This window comes from Diadema antillarum, unplaced genomic scaffold (assembly GCF_040938485.1).
Source record: "Diadema antillarum isolate AM-2024a unplaced genomic scaffold, OU_Dant_1.0 scf00000025, whole genome shotgun sequence".
NCBI lineage: Eukaryota > Metazoa > Echinodermata > Echinoidea > Diadematoida > Diadematidae > Diadema > Diadema antillarum.
Window position 1 is genome coordinate 1,969,307 of NW_027270914.1, and position 5,079 is coordinate 1,974,385.

Here is a 5,079-nt window from a genome sequence, read left to right on the forward strand (position 1 = left end):
ACACAATGGATAACACAGAATGCTGAAAAAATCATCATACTTATATTTTGATATATTCACTTAACTATTCAACTGACAGCAGGGTCATTTACTTTCAGGGTAAGGCACTTTGAATCTGGGGTTGTTTTTGTGTTGGTAACGCTTCATAATTCCATGAAGATTCTTTAGTCCAATGGTTCGCCTTTTTTTAATTAAACTTTGTTACCTTCAAGTTCATTTCGTACTTACGAACCCCTATAACAGTGAACTTTGTTCGTTTGGGGATTTTAGAACCTGCAGAAAGAAGAATCTCTTCCCCTTTTCGGAAAAACAACCCATGGAATATGTTCGATGCGAACCTAACGAAGGAACGTATGAAAGACAGGAATGTGAAACCTCTTGGACATGACCTCCGTCAGTTCCTGGAAAAACTGAAAAAGACTGTGTTTAAAGCAATAATCATAAAATCAATATTACTGAACCAATTTAATGATTGTGGGGACATTTTCTTTGGAAGGATATGCTTTATCAGATACCATCAAAATATGTGGCATTTTGTATGCGCAATGTATCGAAAATCGACCGTTCCCCCTTTTTTGGTACACGAAGTATATGTTCAGTATTAAAGTCAAGTACCTAAGTGTGTGTGTGTGTGTGTGTGTGTGTGTGTGCATATGCTACCGTATGTATACATGGTTGTGTTTCTGTACGAGGGGTATTGATCTGTGTTCAGGGGGAGGGGGGGGGGGGGTGTTGGGGATGACCGGAGAGAGGGCGCGTTTGAGCGGAGCGACCAAATGGGGGAAGGCTGTTGGAGGGGGCTACAGGGATGCCAAGTTCAAAAACTTTTTATGAGTGAGATTTTCATGACTCGGCAACTCGGCGCGCAAATGTGTGCGCGAGCGAGGGTGTGGGATGAGCTTTACCCCCTCCCAGGGTAGGGAGCTTTTTCAATTTTTAGCTTTTAATGGCGCAATCAGGTGCATACTTACAAGTAAGCGTCTATTTTTGACTTATTTTGAAAGACAATAGGGAAATCCTTTGAGCTATGCTCATTATTATAGGCCCAAGTTGCAGGACTTCGCCCGATGCGTGAGAAAAATGGGTGTCATGCGTGAGATCGTGAGACGGCCCCTAAATGCTTGAGTCTCACGCAGAATGCGTGAGACGTGGTAGCTCTGGGGCTATCCCCATCCCACACCAAGGTTTTGAGAAATCTATGTATTAATATACAAATGATACACAGGATAGATGCGCCTCGTGCATGTCGCACCATTGTCAATACTCTCGAGCGCGCCGCACCTTCACTAACACCACGAAATAATCCTGTGCATCATTTGTTTTATAAAATGGGTCGAAAACTAACAGCATTATTCACGTACCTTTGTGGGTCAATACCAGTCAGCTACATGTAGCCCTCGCTCAAAAGTCAAGATGTCCGAAGATGTTCGTCCCAAACATTTACGCACGTCGCACTCGGAAATCCCGCACATAAGTACTGTACGTACGTATAAGAGTATACGTACGCCACGTGTTATGCACAAGAAAGGCCGCCGGCTGTTGTGGCAGCCCGAACTAGAAGTTGTTTACAGGATTGACAGCGCGTATAGTAGCGCGTGACCTACTTGTAACAACTGATTGAGTGCGCACTGCTAGTGTAAACATTGTGACGTACGTCAGGCCCCGGCCGTGCATTTACTAAGAAATTAATGCACGCACACGTGACTCATTTCAGCGCTTCCAATTGGCTACATTCTTGAACCCATTTTATAATTGCGTTTATAGAGCATCCACAGTTACATCATTTTATATTGAATGAATTGATCAGTTATAGTAGTAGCCATGATGAAAAACCATGGGCGTACTTACTCGAGCAGGATTCGAACCTACGACCTCCTGATCTCCAGACAGGCCGTCATCTCCACTAGACCACCGAGTTTCCGCCCGACAGCAAGTGTTGATTCTAATCCTTTTAGCATGCAGCGGGTACTGCTTAATTATTCAAATTCATGAAATTCTTCCATCGAGGTGTTTTCATTGCAACTGACTGACAAATTGCCCTCCATCGACGTAAATAAGCACTGAATTGATCAGCGTTTTAGTAGTAGCCATTGATAAAAAAAAAATCATGGGCGTACTTACTCGAGCAGGATTCGAATCTACGACCTCCAATTGGGAAGAAAACTTTCGTGAAAATCAAATAATCGATCCCTCACGTCCCTACTGTATTTCTATTCATAAAAAAGAATATGAATTAACTCTGTCTCCCATAAACTACCTGCTGGTACATCTTTTTAGCATGAAATAAATTACTTGAAATCACATACCTTACAAATGATTTTTCAGACTAGGTGTGCTCAATTAGAATTTGACTTTTTCTTCATATGCATGACATCAAAAAATGCTGCAGTCGTCTCATCCTGTGATGGCTGCACCGAAATTTTAAAAATAAAAAATAAGAAATTCAAGGATTTTTCATTCTCCTCTGTATTCACAGGTTCACACTGAGATAAGGTTGTACTTTGATAATAGGGAGCTTTAGATTTTAGACGCGCGGACGTTCAAAGGGAAAAAAACATGTTCTGAGCGTGCGCAGAAGCGCGGGTCAAGTTGATGCACGCTTCTGCGCAAGCTCAGAACATGTTTTTTCCCCTCTGAATGTCCGCGTGTCTAAAATCTAAAGCTCCCTATTAAACAGCACCTTGAGTGCCTCTAACTTAAAATCTGCAACTGTGTAAATGGAACCTAAAGTAAAGATGATGATTCTAACCACATATATATATATATATATATATATATATATATACACATACACATACATCTCACTGCTGACACTACAGCTACAGCTATACCTATATCAAAAAAGTTTAATAAAACCATAAAAACATTCAAAACAGTGCAGAATCAGTAAAAGTTGAGGGGTGGACCAGACTGAAACATGGAATCTGTTCAAGCTAAGTACAAATTCCAGTTGTTTATTGAGAACTACTGAACCAGTTAAATTTTGCAAAAATGTCATTCAAACATTGCCATAACAATTCATTCTGACCCACATAGTCTCAATCACTGTACCAAACATTACAATAAAAGACACTTCATTTAGCTGTAATCACAGCAAACTCTTCGGGACCAGCAGCATCACTTCATCGTATCGAAATCCGACAGATCACAATTATTTTGTCAAATGCCATTATACATCAGTGTCCTGGAAAACGAATTCTGCTATTAATACACCTGCCTTGAAACAGAAATGTTTGTACACTGTCTGTATATATAACATACTGTCACTATCAAACAGCATTTTCAACATTTGTGCATGAGGACTTAGTCTAGCAAATCAAGCAAATGGTTAAACATCAATGTATATGCATTGCTAAGTTTTGCAATGACACAGAATGTAGCATCAAATCATGGAAGCAGCCACATGGCCTGTGTCTTAACGAAAAGTTACTTCACTCAAACTGGATGGTGAAAGTAGCAGGTGGGCTGGAGAAATACCATACATCAGCCAGTATACATTTAATACTGATACGGTGGATCCTCGGGACCACCAATTTTCTTTCATACTATCGAGAATTTGTTATAACCACACAAACGAAGCAACAACAAATATAGAGTGGATAATGTGGTGGTCTGAATTTCTACTTTGTTGTATGCAGAATTTTGTTATAACTGTGTTTGTTATAATGGGAATGCACTGTATAACTACAGGGACATTCTATTACCTGGTATATCACATATGTTTTGTGTATAGGTAATAACTTGTGTAAAATACACATAAATATACAAAGTTTGCTGAAAGTTTGAGCTTAGTTTCTAAGTTTACACAATATTGTTCTCAACAGAGGGTAGCAGTAATCACCGATTATTACAAATATACCTTAGATTCAATTATAACTTCATTAACCACTATCAGGAAGGATAAATACACAAGGAATGGTCGCCTACCACAGTCTAATGTGTACTGGTAATACATAATAATCACATGATCTTACCACACTTTAGTCCAAGAGAGAGATTTTTGTTATAAGTATATCTATACCACATATATATGTACATGTATGTCCATGTAAAATGGGGGAAAACAATCACACCAACCAAGTGAAACAATTCTTTGATGCAGTATGCCCATTCTGGAAATATCAGAGCGATTGGTGAATCTTCAAACTCTGTGATACTTCAAAAGGTTGAATAAAGTTTATACATGTATTCCACCAATAATGTCAAATTATGGTACAGCAGTATTCCTGATACGTAAAGAGACCACTATGTTCAATCACAAAACATCAGATTGGACATGCATATTAAAAGGTCTGCTGGGCTACCAAAATGGCCTATACCTTTTAGAACAAGATAAGCAGTTAGTAAATATCATTCCAAACAAGGAATTACAGTGATATTACACCATAGAGGTCATGGGACATGAAACAATTACCATCTAACATAAGTCTAAAATATGTGTACTTGGTGAAAAAAGGCACAGTATTTAATATCCCCATCTGACTTCAATTATACATTTTCTTTTAAACAGGATCCTTGCATTTAACACTAAAAACATCAATCTGAGTATACAAGAAGCTGCCATAATAATGGCATATGAAAAGAAGTGACAGAATTACTAATACCCAACCCCATCATAAACATCATATTCCACGCAAATTGAGATGTACATATACAGTGTATCATTTATCTCACGTATATTCAAAACACTAAGGTATGTAAACTTTTTTTTTTTCTTTTCATTCTTGTTAAGATTTTGGAAACGCTGAATTATCATTGATATGTACGTGTACCATCTTGGATGTGGAATACAAACACATACTTTGCCCACCATCCTTCTTTAAAACAAGAGACCCGCGGGTCTAGCGCTCACCTGAGTATCGCAAGTTCACCTTTCATGCAGTCACTAATCTAAATTATTCACAGCTCTACCAAAATTTGACCAGGCATTCTCAAGTGGAAGATGAAAATGTACAATAAGGGCCCAATTTTTTTAAGATTCCTTAATTTGGGGGGATTGGGGCCCCCTGGGGCCCTCTGGGTGGGGCATGGTGCCCAGTTTGATAAATTGAGATCCTGACCCCTAGGGATGCTACCTGC

General features: G+C 39.1%; 1 non-coding gene across 1 annotated transcript; it reads right to left on the minus strand.

Moving 5' to 3' along the window:
- Positions 1-1,844: 1,844 nt before the first annotated feature.
- On the minus strand, positions 1,845-1,918 carry Trnas-gga (transfer RNA serine (anticodon GGA)). The gene has a single exon. It is a non-coding gene; the product is annotated as a tRNA-Ser (tRNA).
- Between the last annotated feature and the right edge of the window lie 3,161 nt (positions 1,919-5,079).